This window comes from Puma concolor, chromosome B1, assembly GCF_028749965.1.
Source record: "Puma concolor isolate L17-30 chromosome B1, mPumCon1.1.hap2, whole genome shotgun sequence".
Taxonomy (NCBI): domain Eukaryota; kingdom Metazoa; phylum Chordata; class Mammalia; order Carnivora; family Felidae; genus Puma; species Puma concolor.
Window position 1 is genome coordinate 17,915,513 of NC_141670.1, and position 20,361 is coordinate 17,935,873.

General features: G+C 39.0%; 2 long non-coding RNA genes across 2 annotated transcripts in view; one reads left to right on the top strand and one right to left on the bottom strand.

Moving 5' to 3' along the window:
• LOC147581494 (uncharacterized) overlaps window positions 1-13,513 on the bottom strand; it is a 66,739-nt gene extending 53,226 nt beyond the window's left edge. The window contains exon 1 of the long non-coding RNA XR_015249973.1: window positions 13,417-13,513. This is a non-coding gene — a long non-coding RNA (uncharacterized LOC147581494). The remainder of the gene's footprint in view (window positions 1-13,416) is intronic.
• The window catches only part of LOC147581495 (uncharacterized), a 63,185-nt gene that overhangs the window by 37,555 nt on the left and 5,269 nt on the right, over window positions 1-20,361 (top strand). The gene's annotated exons all lie outside the window — the stretch shown is intronic.

The following is a 20,361-nucleotide window of genomic DNA, read 5'->3' on the forward strand; positions in this document are numbered from 1 at the left end:
TGTGAATATTTTTTTCACTGATTTAGGGTTACAATAATCCCATAAAATAGACTGTCAATGTAATAACAACTGCCAATGTAGTCTGTACATTTTATAGCCTGATGAATAAAAGAAACCTCTCCTCTTCTACGTGAGCAGGAGAGTGGCTTGTTTGGGTAGGTCTCCTCTTGTGCCTGATTCCCCAAAACCGTAGCCTCTATGTTTCTAATCTCTGCAGAATTCCCTAGTCTGCTACTGTGGCAGGAAGAAGGCATGGGAAAGACGCAGTCATCGATTATGTGAGAAAAGGGATTGAAATGAGAGACACAACCTGTCAAAATTTCTTCTTAACCACTATGAATGCCTCAACATCGGTCAGATGTTCTTTTGTGTGTTTCTCAAAAGTGTGCTTACTGATTTTCTTTTCCAATAAATTTTAATTTTTAAGTGGTACATACATATAATAAAAACTTAAATGGAAAAAAAAAAAAAAAAGGCACCTAACAGGTGCGTGTAACAGGAAAAAAGGGCGTGTAACAGGAAAAGTCTGTATTCTCTCTGTTTCACCTCTCCCACTTTCTAGTTTCACTGTCCAGAGTGACATTCAATTCCTTTAGCTCAGTCCACTGGTGATAAACCTCCATATCTCTAAAGAATATGCTTAGTAGGCTGGTACTTGACTTTTTAACTGCTGATATTACTTTCATCCTATTATAAGAAGCATGATATGAAGCATTTCACAACTTTGGCTAAGTCAACAGAATGTACTATCAGTCACTGATGAACTAAATAATGTCCCAGAAAATTAGCACATACTTTTGTATTTTTTTTTAATATATAGTTTTCTTCTCCATTCTGTTTTCTGTCTCTGGAATGACTGTTTTTCAGATTAAATCTCTAATATCCTATATTCTTTCTCAATTTTTTTATCACTGTTATTACATATTCTTAGAACTATTCTGTTCTTTAGCTTCTGAGCTTTTCTACTTATTAGTTTTTATGTATCAACTTTCAAGCACTATTTTTTGATCTCTAATTATGCCTCTTTAAAAGTAGTGGATTTTATAATTTAGTGGAAGCACTGTCTTCTCTAATCTCTTTGAGGATACGGATTATAGGATTTATTTCCCTTTTGTGTGTATACATGTGTCTCTGTGTCTGTATATTTGTTATTTCTTTTGCTTTTATATCTCTCAAATTCTGCATTTTCTTTCAATGTCTTGTGATTTTTGTCCATAAACTTATTTTTTTAATTTTTTAATGTTTATTTATTTTTGAGAGAGAAACAGTGCCAGCAGGGGAGGGGCAGAGAGAGAGGGAGACACAGAATCTGAAGCAGGCTCAGGTTCTGAGCTGTTAGCACACAGCCTGATGCGGGGCTCGAACCTGTGAACTGCGAGATCATGACCTGAGCTGAAGTCAGATGCTCAACCGACTGAGCCACCAAGGCTCCCCTAAACTTATTTTCTAAGAGCAAGACTTGAAAAAATTGTTGATTAGCTCTGTTTTTTTTAAATTAATTAATTAATTAATTAATTAATTAATTTTGAGAAAGAGAGAGCAGGGGAGGGGCAGAAAGAGCGAGAGCGAGAGAGAGAGAGAGAGAGAGAGAGAGAGAGAGAATCCCAAGCAGGCTCTGCAGTGTCAGTGAGGGGCTTGAATCCATGAACTGTGAGATCATGACCTGAGCTGAAAGAGTTGGACGCTTCACTGAATGAGCCACCCGGGGAACCCCAAGAAGCTCTGTTTAGGAGGAGACGACTTGTCAGTTATTGGCACCACTAGAGCACAGGTCAATTTAGCTTTTCACTAGGTATGTCCAAACATCAGTATCCACAGGCCTTTCGGAGAGGAATCTGCTGAGAAGTCCTTATCCATCTCCTATGACAGGCAACGCATGGCGAACAGGGTGCAGGAGGACCAACTTGTGTGCAAGCATTCTGAAGTAGGTCCAGAGAAAAGAGTTGAGAATTCCATAATCCTCCATTTGCGTTTCCTTTTCTCCCCTACTTTATTTTGCTCACCCCAATTCTCTACTGTGTTTTGTGCCCCCACATCCAGAGATTCTGTTCAAATGATCCACAAAAGAGCACCCAGCCTCCTGAGGGGGTGAGAGTGGATGATTTTCTAGAAAAACAGAAATTAGGATATTGATCTCACAAAATTGGAAAAATTTAATAGTCTGTTTACCATAAAGTAAATATTATTTCTATTTTAAAAACATAATTTATTTTCCATTGCACAAATATTATATTAATCTATTCTCTTTTGACCACATTTGACCAATACAAATAAAATCTTTTTCCACTACAATCAACTTCAATCTCCTTCTCTCTTCTTAATAATAAAGTATTATTAATTTAATATGTGTGCTTCAGTGACCTATAGTCTGTGTATGAAAACTGATTCTCAATATTTTTATTATAATTTACGTTCACGTTTCTTTATTGTGGTGGTTCTCCAAGTGTTGTGCCCTGATCAGCAGCAGTAGCATCGTATGTGAGGCTGCTAGACATGCACATTCATGGGGCTAAAATTAACAACTCGGGAAACAACAGATGTTGGTGAGGATGCAGAGAGGTTGTTACACTGTTGGTGGGAATGCAAACTGGTGCAGCCACTCTGGAGAACAGTAAGGAAGTTCATCAAAAAATTAAAAATAGAGATATCCTACGGCCCAGCAACTGAACTAATAGGTATTTATCCAAAGGACATAAAAATGCTGATTCGAATGGGCACATGCACCCCAGTGTTTATAGCAGCCCTGTCAACAATAGCCAAAGTATGGGAAGAGCCCAAATGTCCATCGACGGATGAATGGATAAAGAGGAAGTGGTATTTGTATACAATGGAATATTCCTTGGTAATCCAAAAGAATGCAATCTTGCCATTTGCAACAATGTGGATGGAACTAGAGTGTATTAGGCTAATCGAAATAAGTCAGACAGAGAAAGACAAATATCATATGATTTCACTCTTCTGTGGAACTTAAGAAACGCAACAGTTGAACATAGGGAAAGGGAAGGAAAAATAAAATTAGAACAGAAAGGGAGGCAAACCATAAGAGACTCATACAGAGAACAAACTGAGGGTTGCTGGAGAGGAGGTATGTGTGGGGATGGGCTAAATGGGTGATGGGCATTAAGGAGGGCACTTGTTGGGATGAGCACTGGGTGTTATATGTAAGTGATGAACCACTAAATGCTACTTCTGAAACCAATACTATACTATATGTTAACTAACTGGAATTTAAACAATAAAAAAACAAATGCACATTCATGGGCTCTACTCCAGACCTACGACTGAATCAGAAGCTCTGGCAATGGGGATTAGCAATCTGACGTGCTCTGAAGTTCAAGGACCACGGATCTTGAGAATTCACAGTGATGATGGTGAAGACAGATTATGAAAATTGGTCCAGAAGTCCAGTGTTCGACAATGTTCAGAGATGACAGAACATGATGTTTCCTGTCTCTTCGAATACTTTTCATGAATACTTTTCATGGTAGGTCAATGAATAATGATAATAGAATTTAGATCATAGAGAACTTAATCCTGGTCTTATTGTTGAAGACCAGGGAAGAGAAAATACTTAGATTCCTCCAGCCCTCCCACTCTCCTAAAAACTCTAGGGAAGCAGCAGGGTTATTAGAGATGACGGCAATGGTGACACCCTTTTTCAATGCTTAATAAAAGCTGGACAGAAGCAAACGCTTTCTATCACCATCTCTTACCAAGCAGAGAATAAGATTACATTTCTGGCTGTTTCAGTTCAGTTACACATCAAAATTGTATTTCCCTTTACACACTAGTAAAAACTTCAGATTAAGAATTTGGAGAATCAGATGCTTGCAGGGACTGGGCTGTTTCTTAAGAAGCTGTGCACCATTGGGAAAATTACTTTTGCTCACTGATCCCTAATTTTTCCCATGAGCAAAACAGAAATTGGACTGTATGACACTCTGTCATCCCAAGATCCTGAACACTGGTGATGCAAGGCAGAAGGAACTCTAAAACGAGAAGATGCCTCCAGGAAATTGGTTCCCGCCACCAAGTCAGAAAAACTCCAGAGCCTGGACATTCCTTATCTCATCTCACTTTGGAGGACCTCATGACTCATGGCTTGTCCTGCCTTTTCTTTCTTCTTCTACAACCTACCCAAGGCCAGCCTACATCTCTCGGGTGGCACTCAGCTGCACACACCTGCCCCGGGAACACGTGCCAGGAAAGCAACAGGTAGAGTGGTCCTTGCCATGGAGGAGGGGCTGGATTAGCGGGGGGCTCTGCTGTGGCTCCTCATCAGTGAGCAGTGACATGGCTGGGAGACACTGGCCTGGTCAAAAGAATGTTCTTTCACTTCTAGCCTGTTCTCAGCACGCTCCACGGAATGTACTATGCTGGCTAAGACTAAGAGTGTAGATAACATAGCCTCAAGCACAATCCTATCTCCTAATTGGAAAATTCCAGGACTGTAGGGGAAAGGTGAGGTGGTGGTGTTGCGCATCAGGCGACAGGCAGCTTAACACTCACGATTTGATGGAGAAAAATGGAATTATTTTATAGTCCAGTGGGGTCCGAATTGTTATTCTACTCAGATCTTTATTGCTTGGCCCTTGTTAATTTAATAAGCAATCTGTATCCCTAGTACAGAAAACAAATAGGTTTTATAAGAGAGGGTCTAAAACTGAAGTGGCAATAACATAACCGAGAACATGGTTTTATTTATTTTCCTCAGTGGCAGATTGTATTTTCTGTAATTTCTGTGCAAACAAACCAATATGGTATTCTTCTGAAGGGCATAATTGGAATGACAAAACTGTGAAGTCTCCACTGACTGTACTACCAGGGAAATGGACGCGGGGCCACAGTAATTTAATTTTACCAGGAGCTACTATTCGACTAGATTACCACAAACACGAGGAAACTTCTGCAACACTTCTCACACACTTTGCCCCCAAATATTGCTTCTGCTTTGGAGAAATTACTTTCCTAAAATAGCACTTAATTAAAAAACATCTGTGTGTACGGTGAACAATAACTACATTAATATGAGTTAACCCTCTAAAGAATAACTCTGGCATCTTTTTCTTTGCAAATGTCTCTGGGCGACGTGCCAGGAAAATACAATAAAATTTACTAGCCTGAAAGTTGTGTCTTTCCTTTCCCTTTCTGTCTATCCATTCTCTATGCCATTCTTAAAAAAAAAAAAAAATTCTTATGATTTTACTCGAAATTTGAGAACCTTGCTTTATAAGGCAGAAAACTGCCTTATATTTTCAGTGTTACAGTTTGTTTCAATGGCACGATATTACAGTCTCTTTGTAAAACCATCATCTTTCTTTGAAGTTGATTCCACACATTTTCAATGATCTATATTTTACACATACTGATGCAAACCCTTCATCACTACACCTCACGGGGCTCTCATCCCCGCCTTGTTGCACTTTGCATGGTCTCTTCCTCTCTCTGAATCATAAGTCACGAGGAGGCAGGGCCATTTCCAAAATCAATTCCTGGCAGAAGAGAAAGGGCCTCCATGCATCAGGAAACCATTTCAAAGGTTAACAGTTTATCCAAGGGCATTAATTAAACTTCTTTCATAAATAAAGGCTCAGTGCTGTCAAAAGGTGGAGTGCATGAGGAGACAATTCCAAGGCTATAGCTTCCTTCACAAAAAAGAAATGAAGCTCTTCTCAGACAAAGCCTATTAAGCACATTCACTTCCAGATTGTTAGATGTAACAAATGAGCGGGAGAGACAGACAGCGGAAGAGCCCTTAATTCAAGGAACAAAGGACACTTTCTATGTTTTCTGGCATTGTGGTCCCGTCTCTGAAAAATTCCAAGAGCACCAAAGAAGGGGATAATTAAGCAATGATTAATACCAAACCAAAGATGACTCTTGAGGTTCATTTGATATCAATTTCCTTCAGGGAGAGTATCTGCTTATTCCTTATAGCACTGATCCCCATCTATAAGATTAAAAATTACACAGCCCTTATTAAACAGTTTAAAAGAAGTGGAGAATTTTCTTCCCTAAGCTTTGACTGATGAGATTCTCTGCCAATTTATAAAATAAGAAAAATGGAAAAATTACAGAATAAACCATCATAGTCACTTTTGTTAGTGAATTTTAATTTTTAGGTTCATTTTCAGCATTGGGCAAAATAACATCAAGGGCAAGGAAATAAACAGCCTGACTTTTGTTGTCACATGGGTACCAAGCCATATCAAGATGAAGTGCAGGCATTAGAAAATTGTAAGTGAATACTGGGCAAACAGAGACCCAGAGCAGCTTATCCACTACTAGGCACGTATTTCTTCGATGTGAGTGAGAGACATTGTTATGGATTACACAGAAAGTAGATAATGCAGAAAGAAAAATCAGTTTAAAATATATTTAATAAAGGGGCACCTGGGTGGCTCAGTAAAACATCCAACTCTTGATTTTGGCTCAGGCCATGATCTCACGGTTCATGAGTTCGAGCCCAGATTTCGAGTCCCCATCGGACTCTGTGCTGGCCGTGCAGAGCCTGCTTGGGATTCTCTCTCTCTGCCCCTACCCCACTTGTTCTCCCTCTTTCTCTCTCTCTCAAAATAAATAAATAAACTTTACAAAATATTTAATAAAAGTTCAAAAGATAGTTTAAGAGGTCTTTTTTTTTGTATAGAAATTCAACTGAGTTTTAAGTGGAGACATCATAGCTGCTAAATCTTTCAAAGCTAATTGACACAAAGGGATAAAGTATAATCAATCCCTAAGCTTCAGCTTCAGGTTTTTATTTTTGGTCAGAAGAACTCTTTCCAGGCATCCATTTGCAGTGGCTAGACATTTTCCCTTTCTCTTGAAGACCCAAATAGTTAAGGGCAGAAAAGCAAATAAGGTGGATTGTTTTTAAGGTGGACAATGTCAGGGATGGCCAGGCCTGGATACTGGCTAAGTGGATAAAGGCAAGGGAGGCGCACCGAACGTCTGACCACTACTAGGTACAGGGGATGGTACGACCCAGAATCTAAAGCACCAGAGGCAGGGTTAGGGCCCAAGGTGCAGAGGAATCAAGAAGAGATGAGGAATACCTCCCAGGACACAGAGACGTGCTTCGTTCCATTCTGAGAGTAGATTTTCTGACTGAGACAGAATTGGCTTAAGAAACCATAACCAAGATACACTAAAGATTCAGCTACTTTATTTTTTCTAAATATTTATTTATTGAGGGTGGGGGAAAGGGAGGGGCAGAGAGAGAGCGAGAGTGAGAGCGAGAGAGAGAGAGAGAGAGAGAGAATCCTGAGCAGGCTCCACACTGTCAGCTTGGAGACCAACAAATGACTCGACCTCACAAACTGTGAGACTATGACCTGAGCCCAAACCAAGAGCTGGACACTTAGCTAACTGAGCCACCCAGGAACCCCAAGATTCCCCCATTTCAAATCACGTGATATCCAGATCTTCTCCTCGTATAAAGAGAGGTTGGTATATTCTGTGTAGGGAGCCATACTATAATAGCAGGGAGTATCTCATTCAAAACTAATCAGGGAATCAAAACCCAGGGAGAAAGTGAGATTTGGAGCCTTGCAGGGCCCTGGAATTCACAGCCCAGAGACTAGAATTGTGGAGACACAGAAATCAGATGAGGGATCCAAGAATTCCAGAATTGGAATACATGAAAATAAAAATCCCACAAAATAGATGAATCTGACAATTTTCATCAAAAGAAGATACAAATACATAATATTATGAATGAAAAGGGGCCCACACTACAAATAAACTAAAAAGATAATGAGAACACTACCAATAACTACGTTCCTATAATTTTGGAATCTGAGATGAAACAGAAAAAATGTAAGGGAGAATATATATACATGCAGACATGATTTCAAGAGGGTTAAAAGCTCAAGTAATCTGTAGATATTAGAGAAGTTAGTCTGTAAATCTTCAAATAAAACAGCTAAATAAAAATAAAAACAAAAAATACTGAAATAAAACAGCAGAGCCAGGAGTTTTACAAATGAATTTTACCAAATGTTCAAAATGCAGGCTATCCTTTTTTTTTTTAATTTAACAAACTCTTTCTAATGGTCAGAAAAGAGGGAATATCTAACTTATTCCACAAGAGAAGTATAATCCTTATATCAAAAGCCAGATAAGGCATGTAAGAGGATACTACACATCAATTTTACTCTTTAAAATATATGTAAAAATCCTAAAAATAATAGAGATTTAAAAAACTAGAAAATCAAATCCAACATATATTTGGAAAGAGAATATACCAAGACAAGATTGGGTTTACCCTAAACATATAAAGAGGAATTATCTTTAAAAAAATGTTCTTCGGTTAGAATATTGTATACTAAGCTGGATCCCCATAACTGCTCTTAAAGGCAAGACTTTTTTCTTCTTTTTTTTTGGTAAATTATTGTATTCCTAGTCCTCAAAACAGATCTATACCCATAGCAGATAGATTAATAAACTAATTATTGTGGTTGTTAAAGTGAATGACAAAGGGTGTACAATCTCATACAATATACATTGATAAAATACACACCATATGTTATCATATGATATGTATGCATTTTAAGTAAAGTAATGGAAGTATGTGTAACACAAAGAATAAAAGTAACTGAAGACTTAGGCAAAGGTGAACTATGTATAAGAAAGTAAAAAGATAGCTTCTAAAATGGTCCCAAATCCCTCACCTTTTGGTATTCATGCTTTTGTACAGTTCTCTTCCTTAGAATATAAGCTAGACCTAGTGACCTCCATCAAATGAACAGAATACCCCAACAGTGATGGAACATCACTTCCAAGATCAGGTTACAAAAAGACATTGACTTACATTCTATTCCCTCTCTATTGCTTTCTCAGTTGCTTGCTCAAACTGCCATGCAGTGAGCCATCCTATGAAAAGGGCCCTTTGGCAAGGTACTAAGGGGGGGGGGGGCTCCGACCAACAGTCAGAAACTATGGAACACAATCCAGCAACTATGGAATACAATCCAACAAACTGTGATGTGCTGAATCCTGTAAGCAATCATGTGAGTGAGTTTGGAAGAAGATCTTCCTTTTGACAAGCTTTCAGATGAGAATACAGCCCAGGCCAAAGTCTGATCACAAACTATGAGGTCCTGGGGCAGAGGCACCCAGCAAAGCTGTATCCACAGAAATTGTGAGAAAATAAATGTTTGTTGCTTTTAAACGCTAACATTTTAGGTAATTTGTTATGCAGCAATAGCTAACTAATACAGTTGGGAATAAAATAAATACATCAAAATGTATATTTTTGTATTAGCTGGTGGATACACAATTGCTAGAAGCCAAGATCCTGTCTCTAAGTTAATGGAGAGTCAAAGCAAAGAGGGACATGGTTTACATGTAACACACTGTTCAGATCATAAATAAACTTTAATTGCTTAGGAGAATCATAGCGTTTCTTCATTTGGGAGCCAGAAGCTAAAAGGACCAGTAGGAAATATCTCTTCTTTTTAAGGTGATCTCTGGTAATAGACTAGGTTATGTCTTTAACATTATCACTACACTGAATAAATAATGATCCACAGGTCCACTCTCAATAGCTACCATCTCTCAATATTTGTCAATGACAGAATACTGAAGCTTTATGAGTGCTTTTATGAGAGGCTACAAAAACAGTATAAACACATGATTCTGATGGTCAGGCTTGACCTTAGAATAAAATTAGAACATCCAGATGTATGGATGAATTAAGGCTCTAAATATTTTTTTAAATTTTTTAATGTTTATTTATTCTTGTGCGAGAGAGACAGAGCACGAGTGGGGGAGGGGCAGAGAGAGAGGGAGACACAGAATCCGAAGCAGGCTCCAGGCTCCGAGCTGTCAGCACAGAGCCTGACACGGGGCTGGAACCCATGAACCGTAAGATCATCACCTGAGCCGAAGTCAGACACTTAACTGCCTGAGCCACCCAGGCGCCCCCTAGCTCTATTCTTAATAAGAATTGGTGAGCATAAACTTCAGGGTTGTAATCGGAGCCAAGAACCAAAAGTAAAGATAATTTGTGATGCAATTTTGAAAGAGGTCCATACATTAAAAATAAATCAATAGGGCAGAGGATAGGATCAAGGTCCTTCTACAAAAAGTAAGTACAATATCTGACGCTTTTCCAGTACCCAATATAGACAAGTCACTGCAATAGGAAGTTGTTCATGTAGGAAAAAGCAAGAGCAGTCCACCCTTTTTCAGCTCTTGTGGTCAATGCCAACTAGTTATGGCATGTTATCTTGTCTGTGAAATACAATAGGCCTATGGAGGGCTACCAAAGCTTTCCAGGCCCCATAGTTTCAGATGTTATGCGTTTCTCTCCTTGGAACTGCCCATTTTATCTTGAAGTGGGAAATAACTACATAAGGTGTTCAGAAATGGATAGTATCTGCTTACCTTCACTCTCTAGTAGTATATATACCCTCAGAAGGTCAAGTTTTACTTTCTTCAAAACCAGATGACCTTAAAACAGGAACCTTATAACAGGAACAGCGTATTTCATGTGCTATACAAGACTAGGTAATAATTTTTTCAATTAGAAGATTTTATTAAATCTACTTCTCTTTTCCTTATACCCCTATAATTTTCTGCAACTATTACTTTTTCTGTCATACCTATCTCCTTGATATATTTGATAGGCTTTCTGTTTATGTAGCCTATTAGAAGAGCAAATCTTTTCTGCTCTGTCTTTTCCTCAATATGACCAAAGGGAACATGAAATCATGGGGATTTATGGAGGGAGATTTGTAAGTCTTTTCTTATTTAGTTGTACTGTGAGATAGAAGTTAACTTTTGGACCCTCTCTTCAAGAACAAGTTATTTGTTATCAAATAAGTTCATGTTAGTGGATCGGACACGGATGAAGTGTTTCTATTATAACCTTGTTAGGTGTGTTAGAGTGCTCTGAGTTCTAGAATAATGGTTTGCTCTCTTGCACACACTTGACTTCCATTTCCGACCACCCTCTCTGAACCACCCTTGGACTTCCGGAGAGTAAATGTCTTCTCACATAAACCTGAACAGTCTGAGGACAGCTAAACTACTCACTGCAGCCATTTTAATAGACACAGCAGATTAGCGCATGGCTGCCTCAGCTATTGTAACCATTATTGATTGAAAACACAGTCTACAAGAACCAATTAATAATGTCATGGCTGCTTCGTAGCTTGTTGAACTCACGTGGCCTTACCCACTGGTAATTGTGGCACTCTAGTGTTCAAGGAATAATCAAAACTTACAAGAAAAATAAAACTATAATGAAAACCATTTTAGAATATGAATGTGGCACATGTGAATTGAATCACTCATTATCCAAATTTCTTAGTTGACTTGTTCAGTATTTAGATAATGATCCCAGTTAGATATGGAAATGGTGAGACCAACTGATATTACCTCAAATGTACTGAAGAACATTCACATATGTGGAATAAAGTATTACCCAAAATAATTAACATTCAGCCGCAATTACAGAATGAACATATTGCCTTCTCTATCTCAGCACTGCTGTGTTTTATTTTTTATGGGACTTACTTATTTAGTAACTAATCTAGGATATTTGGTAATTTACAGTGAGGCTCCTCATCATTAGTGTGAATTAACAAAATGGCTCTGTTGTCCTTGGTAATTAGTTTGAGTAGGAAATGAGGAAAAGACGACACATTTTGAGGGTTGCTCAATACTACCTTTATCTTTCTTTAATGTCTGTGAGCTAAATATGGAATTTTAATTTCCTCCCTAATTATCGAGGAGTTTTTTTGCTAAATGGGCATATCCCCCAGGCACACTTGCTTATTTTCACAATCTGTATTTTCACCTCACTCTTCTGAAGTGTGTTATTTATGAACTTGCACGGTAGTTCCCAAACATTTCTACAGGAAAGAAGGAAAAACTAACCACTGTTAAACAGCACTGAAGAAGGTGTTAAGCCTTCTTCAATGATATCATCTCCTGGGGTCTTCCCATTATCGCTTTGAAATGGTGTGGGGCCTGTTGACATGAGTACTTTCCTGGCATTCCAGGTGGGTAAGCTGGTATTCACACTTAGGTCTAATTCTGAAGCCCACAATCATTGTGACAAAACAGCACATTCTGGTGCACATCCTGAATTGGCTTAAATTTGGTCATCTCTTAAGCATTCCTTCTCAGTTACCCTTGTCATGTGAGGCTGCATAGCCTTCATACCTTTAGCTGGTCAGGGAATATGAGATATTCAAGTTCATATACCTCTATCTCCCCTAGACTTGGCAGATTCCATGGAAACTATTTCTGTAGGCACCAAAAATTCTTCTGATATTGGTATCAATGGACACTTTCTGCCCAAGTAGAGTATGTGAAATATTTGAGTTAAAACTGGGCCTACACTGGAATATATATCTACACTCCAAACAAACAAGCTAGATAAAGACTTGTCATTTTGGTCAAATCCTACATTGCCAACATAATAAGAATGCAGCGACACTTTATCGATTGTGACATATATTTTAGGCTTTTATCCACCTACTGCTAATAGGTAATAATTATCCAAGTTTTTCAAATGAGAAAAATGTGGTTAAGAAGTTCACCCCAGGGGCGCCTGGGTGGCTCAGTCGGTTAAGCGTCCGACTTCAGCTCAGGTCACGATCTCGCGGTTCGTGAGTTTGAGCCCCGCGTCGGGCTCTGGGCAGATGGCTCAGAGCCTGGAGCCTGCTTCTGATTCTGTGTCTCCCTCTCTCTCTGCCCCTCCCCCGTTCATGCTCTGTCTCTCTCTGTCCCAAAAATAAATAAACGTTGAAAAAAAATTTTTTTAAAAAAAATAAAATGCACAGCCTTAAGAAAGACAAACAAGGGGCGCCTGGGTGGCGCAGTCGGTTAAGCGTCCGACTTCAGCCAGGTCACGATCTCACGGTCCGTGAGTTCGAGCCCCGCGTCAGGCTCTGGGCTGATGGCTCAGAGCCTGGAGCCTGCTTCCGATTCTGTGTCTCCCTCTCTCTCTGCCCCTCCCCCGTTCATGCTCGGTCTCTCTCTGTCTCAAAAATAAAGAAGACGTGAAAAAAAAAAAAAAAAAAAAAGAAGTTCACCCCAGGTCTCATAGCTAGTAAGTGGCGGTGTGAAACTAATATTTTCAACTTGCCCATCACTGGCTGACAATTTCTATTTTCCTGGTATTAGTTATATGTAATATTCTCTCCTAATACTGCCCTTTGGTATTGCATTTATTGTGCTAAGATTTTTTTGTCTGCTCTACCAAGAATTATAATGGTGATTGCAGAAATTGTTTTGAAATCAGTGGTAATTCTTTATATGAAGAGAATTTTGAAAATCCAAATCTTTCATCTTATTAAGAAATTAAGACAAAAAGATATATCAGTCTTCCTGTTGACACAAAGGTAAAACAGACCCTTATGCTTTATAGTCTATTTTCCCCATACAGTTCTTGCTTCATACCTTGAGAGGGTCATCATCCCTGGATTCCCAGATGAGTATTATTCAGAAATTCAGGTAGTGAGGACGAGTAGGTTGTGGCCACTCACAGGGGTAACCAGCTCTGAGAAGAATGATATAAACTTAGATTAAAACAAATGAAAATGCCATTTGCGCTCAGTTATTATTAACCTCACTATGACCAATGATCACACGTAGGGATCTAGCTATAGCTTTGGAAGGGAGACTGATTAAGGACAAGTATTAATGATAACAAGACTGTAAAGAGCCTAAGCTTACCCCAAATTGCCATTTACTGTTCAAAAGTCTTAAAAAGAGAAAATTATCAGAGGATTTATTTAATATGGCTAAAAATAACTTGTAGGTTCAGAAGACCACTCTTATTCTGTGGTCTTCCAAAGCTTCAATTGCACAATGTCAATTTATACATATATTTATACATTTTATTTCTCCATGTGTAATAAGTGCATTAAACATATACAAAAACAGAAAGTAAAATTTATCAAATAAAATATATTCTCCCTATGCTCCTAATGTATTGTCTTGTGATCTCTCTTCCCTTGGATTTTTATATTCCAATATGGAGCCTAACTCAAATTTTTGCCTTCAGGTATTAGCTCACAGAGCTTATATACAAAAGCTATAATTTGGTGTTTTTAGTTCTCATCTTACCATGTTAGGTAAACTGTGGATTTTCTCTAGGAAAGTAACAAACAGGAGATAAAGCCTTATTTTACAAATTCCCCAAACCGTGATAGGAACTTGATTGGAGCAAAAATGTTCCTATTAACACTGTGCATCACCATACAACTTCTGCTGAATGTATTACACCCTCAAAGAGATGATCCAGTCAGAAGCTGGAGAAAAGAAAAGTATCTGAGTGGTATGTCTGCCTATTCATATTTTCCACTTCTAAATCATATCCTCTTATCTTCTACTGCAAACAAGAAAGGTGGGTTGGGGAGGTCGAGGAGTGAGTGTAAGAAGCAAGGGAACTACAAAGATAGGGAGGAAAAGAACAGACAAAGAAGAGAGGAGAGAGGAATGAAAACAGGTAAGGACATTTGTGAGGACATGATTTACTCTCCAGTAGGGCAAAGTGAAAGTCAATTAGGCCACCAAAGACCCAGAAGCCCCTTTAGCGACCCTCTGTTGATGGCTTCTTTCCCAGCTAAGTGGGGAAACTGGTTGCATAAATTGCTCAAAGTGCTATTGAAATCTATCTCCTGGAGGATTCTGGAATATGTCTCTATTTGAAGAGCCTCCTGACTGTGACAATGACAAACACACATTGTAGGACATTGAGAGATGGTGTTAAACTGTGGAAATACAGGGCTTTGTGATTCACGTACTGCAGAATATATGCCTGTTGATTTTTCTTTTCTTCTAAGAAAATGTCCCTTTGATACATTATGGCTGCAAGATTGGAAAGTGTAGTTTTTGTTTTGTTTTGCTTTGTTTTAAATTGATTTCATTTGATTTTCCAAAAAAATAAATGATATAGAGATTCCATTCAGGTGGACAGTTGTCACACCAAGTATGACACTCCTATAAGTTACCTGGGCCTTAAGACTATTGGCATCTCAGGCACATGAGTGATATGTACATTTCAAGGAGGATTTACTATTTTCTCCACTCTTCCTCCAAGTTTCAAAGGGACAAAAATTACCAAGAGCCAGGAAATGATACTAAAACACCTCACTGGATTAGTAAGATTAATATTTTCATATTCATTAAAAGAGAGAAAAGCTCATAAAAATAATCCACATTATCATCATGATCACATAGTTATGCTGTGAGGCAAATTCATCTATTGGCTACCTACATCTCTCTTTGTATCTAATCTGTTATTCTTAGTCCTTTCTTTAGCAATTGAAAAGAAACTGACAAAAGTTAAGTTTTTTGTTCTTTAGATACAGTTTCTTTTAACAGCACAAATATGTTTGATAAATGCTAGTTTTATATATGTGATTTATGGCATATGAAAATGATCTCTTGCTAGCTGTTTTCAAATGTCTGTTCTCTTCATGCTAATTGAAATCTAAATGGGAAAATAAAACCAAAAAATCTAGAATAGTTATCTTAGGACAAGTGTTTACAGCCCTTTAAACCGTTATCTACAGGATGAATTGCACAGGAAGGAGCCACAGCCATTGAATGCAAAGTAAGAGGTTTCTGCAACGGTTACATTTTAGAATTCCCCCTTGATACTTAATTCCTGGTGTGAAAAAAAACAAAACAAAAAAAAACTTTGGCTCTTTATTAGCTAACTTGAATATATTTTGTGGTCTACATGAAGTAAATTCTTCCAGGAGTTTATAATCCAGAAAGTATACTTGGTACTTTGAAACCTCTTCGGAGTCATGTATTGTTATTTCATCCAGGATTACACTTTTTGAAAGGAGCGTGTTACCAAGTTAACTGTTCTGTGGGTGCCAGAGAGAATGAAAGCTAACTCAGGGAACTGACAAGAAACTTGGAATAAGCAGCCTTTTTTAAAAAATCCCAGGTCTTCTTAAATAAATTTTATAACAACCTTGGAAAAGTAATTTAACATCCTTTTCCCAATTCATGAAATAGAGGAGGATTGCACTTCATTTACAGGAAAAAAAATTTGTGACACTCAAAAATGTTATAATATAAATTGGGATGAAAATAAAAACTGTGTCATGTCTTACACCTTTTAAAAAGTTAGAAGTTGTCGAAAATTATGTAAGAAATTAATTTTTAGCCTTTTCCTCTGTTTGTGTTACATTGGAGATTTGTGGTTACAAAAGAATCATAAACTTTGAAAACTGGAAAAACCTCAGAAATAATCTATTTTACAAATGAAGAACTTAAGATCAAAGTAAGTAAAATGGCATGTCCGAATCCTGCTGAAGTTATCCTTCTTAGCACTCAGGTAAGACTGAAAATCATCATCACGCACCACTGTGCCTTCTCGGAGCAAACCCCACTTCAGCCTTATGATGTGAAGTTTGACATGGAAGACGCTTCCACATTCTTATTTGACAATGACTTTCTGGCAGTAGTTGTTTGGTCTGGGGATATTGTTGATGATGATGATGATGATGATGATGATGATGATGATGATGGAGGAGGAGGAGGAGGGGAAAAAGAATGAATGAATGAAGGAAAGAAAGAAAGAAAGAAAGAAAGAAAGAAAGAAAGAAAGAAGATGGAGGAGGGGGAGGGGGAAGGGAGTAGGAAAAGGGAGAGGAGGATGGGGAGGGGGAGGAGAAGAGGGAGAAAGAGAAGGAGGAAAAGGAGAAGGAGAAGGAGAAGAAAGTGATGAAAACAGCCACCACTTACTTGTTCAGGGGTCACCATAAGCCCTTAGTTAAAGGGTTTACTTTGAAGCCCTTAGGATGCATAAATTTGTTTAATTCTCACAGTGCTCTGGGATTGCTACTATATTATTTATATTTTCCAAATGGAGAGACTGAAATAGGTTCAGTACTTTATCAAAGATCAGACATCTGGGAATGGGCAGAGCTATAATTCAGGGTGGTTCCAAAGCCTGTGTACAATATATGAAGCCCCAAGTTAAGGCAGTCAGGACAAACTCCTTAGAAGATGAAGCAGTATTATGAAAAAAAGATACATACTATTGTATTCTGAAGTGCTTAGCACTTTATTATTTTTATTCTTGCTTTCTTTCATTTAACCAGTATTGATGACCACCTCCTCTGTGCCAGGCTCTAGGTTCTATGGGGGCTTACAAGCAGTGAAAAAACAAAACAAACATGGGCCCCATCCTAACAGAACCTACATTCTCATGGAGAGAAGCAGAAAATATACAAACAAACAAATAAGTATGCAATAGTTGTAAGTACTCTGAAGGAAAGTATCACATGCAGTGCCAGAGATCTCTCTCTGTTGGGAGGGGACATAGAGGTTGAAGTTTGAATGGTGAGAAGAGACAGCCACACCAGGATCTAGGATGGGAGAGTTCTTGGCCCCAGAAACCAGTTATGGCAGAGGCACAGTGGCAGAAAGGCACTTGTAGTTGAGGCACAGAAGGCAGCTATGGAACTGTGGATTCATAAGCTGGCTGGGAGGGAGAGTTGGAGGAGGGAGGTGAGTATGGAGAGACAGCTGGGCCAACGAATTTGGGTTCTATTTGAAGTCACTGGAGGGAGCCACATGATTTGATCTATGCATATCTATTCTCAGAGATAGGCTCATATTTTCTGTGAGAACTAGACAGTAGATATTTCAGGTTTAGTGGACTCTCTCACGTGGGCACCACTGTCACTGCTCAGTTCTGCAGCTGTGGTGTGAGAGTAGCCATGGGTGACACATAAATGAATGAATATGGCTGTGTTCCAGTAAAACTTCACGTACAGAATAGTTTGCTGACCTCTCTTCTAAAAGATCACCTGCGCTGCTATGGAGATAGGACGAAGATCTGACAATTATAAAGAGTGAGAATCCCCTGCGTAGTTCAGACAGGCATACTCTCAGAGCAGGGTCATGTTCAAAGAAAAGCCAATCCCACTCCAAAACACACCTGTAAAGCAGTCGTAAATCTTTGAAGAGGTGCCTCAAAAAGAATGTCAAGGAAGATTTCCTTTCCTTCCTCATAATAGACAAGCCCTCCTAAAATCCTTATTTATCATTGTTTTCCCCAATCTCACATATAGTGCTGTCACCTAGACTTTTCTTCCTCTCTCCAAACTCACCAAATCCAGCCCACATCGACTCTAATCTTCTCCTCCTTAGTTCTTCAGAACCTACTATTTCCTTTCATGCCAACAGTTTTCGGTTTTCATTGACTCTACCACTTTGTAAATCATCCATAATCCTCACCGTGTCTACCTTTTCTCCTTTCATGTTTTAATTTACATTGACTATAAATCTAATTAATCCCTTGAAAACAGCCTTGACTTCCTTGTTACTCCTTGGCAACATTGTTTTTACCAGCAAAATCCCAGACTTGGTTTAAACCCAACTATCTTACACTGACTTCCTGAGCTCTGTCTAGGTCCATGACCATGATGCCACCTGACAGTCCACCTGCCCCTAATCCCAGCACCTTCCCTTGTACAGCCTCCTTGTTCACTCTTTGAAAGAGCAGTTTTATGACTTTTCCTTTCTCTGCTACCTCTAATATCCCCTCATTAAGATTTCAGTGAATGACATTTTCACATATTAGTTGGAAAACAGAAGTTCTCGGAAGGCAACTTTTTTTCCCACCATTAAATCCGTCGAAACATTTCTATCTTTATCCACATGTCCCACCTTCCGTTCTCTCCTGTGATAGTGGATGAAGGACTCCAGCTCCCATCAAAGGCGGGTCCTTCACCAGTGTCCTCAATCTCATCTTTTTCCACTTTGAGGATTTTATCCTGCAAATAATTCTCCTTGTCTTTGTTTTGTTTTGTGTTTTGCATTTCAGTGTTACATTCTCTTCTGGATTATTACCATCCACTTGCTTTAGTATTTCCTGGCTTAAGAAAACCCTGCTCTGGGCATACAGACCCATATCTCCCTACAACTACTGTCCTAGTTCCCCTTGTCTCATCCACACTGTCTTCACAACCCACTCCATTTGGGTTTCCATTACCACCAATCTGCCAAAACTACTCTTGTTCAGGTCACCAGTGACCTTCATGATATGCAAGCCAATGGTCAATTCTCTAACACTGCTGAATTTTCTCTCTCAGAAATATGTGACATCATTCATCACTCCTTTCCTTAAAAAGTTCTCCAGGGGCGCCTGGGTGGCTCAGTCGGTTAAGCATCCGACTTCAGCCCGGGTCGCGATCTCGCGGTCCGTGAGTTCGAGCCCCGCGTCGGGCTCTGCGCTGATGGCTCAGAGCCTGGAGCCTGCTTCCAATTCTGTCTCCCTCTCTCTCTGCCCCTCCCCCGTTCATGCTCTGTCTCTCTCTGTCTCAAAAATAAATAAACGTTAAAAAAAAAAAAAAGTAAAAAGTTCTCCAAAACATCACAATTTCATGGCTTTCTTTTTCTTACTTCACTGATACCTATGTATTTCAGTGTCTACATTGCCTTTTCCTTCTGTGCTCAGCACCTTAATATGTGGATCTCAGACTTTGGTGCTATGCCCTGTACATATCAGGATCCAACCTCTCCCCTAGGATATCTCATCTAATATTAAGGTTTTAATACCGTCTATATGTTCATGACTTTCACATCTATATTTTCAGCCCAACCTCTCCAGAATCATGTGATCACCTATTTGACATCACCACCTCCTTCTCTAACAGGGAGCCCAAATTTAGCACAGCCCAAAGAAAACTCTTGTTGGTTTTATCACCTAATTTATTTCTGCTCTTACATTTCCATCCACCCAGTTGCTCAAGACTAAAACCTAGAAACTAATGTTGGCACTTCAATTAGCTTCAGTTTCTGTATCTAACCCCATGCTGAGTTTTGTCAACTTTATCTCCAAAATATACCTGGTATTGATCCATTTTTCTTTTAACCTCTACTGTGATCTTCATATTCCATGTCACTTTCATCACAGCATGGGATGCAAAAATTTGCCATAAGTAATCATTAAAAAAACAAAAGCATGGGGGCGCCTAGGTGGCGCAGTCAGTTAAGCGTCCGACTTCAGCCAGGTCATGATCTCGCGGTCCGTGAGTTCGAGCCCCGCGTTGGGCTCTGGGCGGATGGCTCAGAGCCTGGAGCCTGTTTTCGATTCTGTGTCTCCCTCTCTCTCTGCCCCTCCCCTGTTCATGCTCTGTCTCTCTCTGTCCCCAAAAAAATAAATAAGCGTTGAAAAAAAAATTAAAAAAAAAAAACAAAAGCATGATTTCTTAGCAACCTGAAGAAGATCACATTTTGTTCCTATTCAACATCTTCCAGGGGCTTCAATTGCCTTTATATTCAAATGAATAAAGTTGAAATCCTTCATCATAACCTACATGCACCCTATTCTCTCTCCACCTTCACCTCAATTTTTCTGCCTCTCATCCA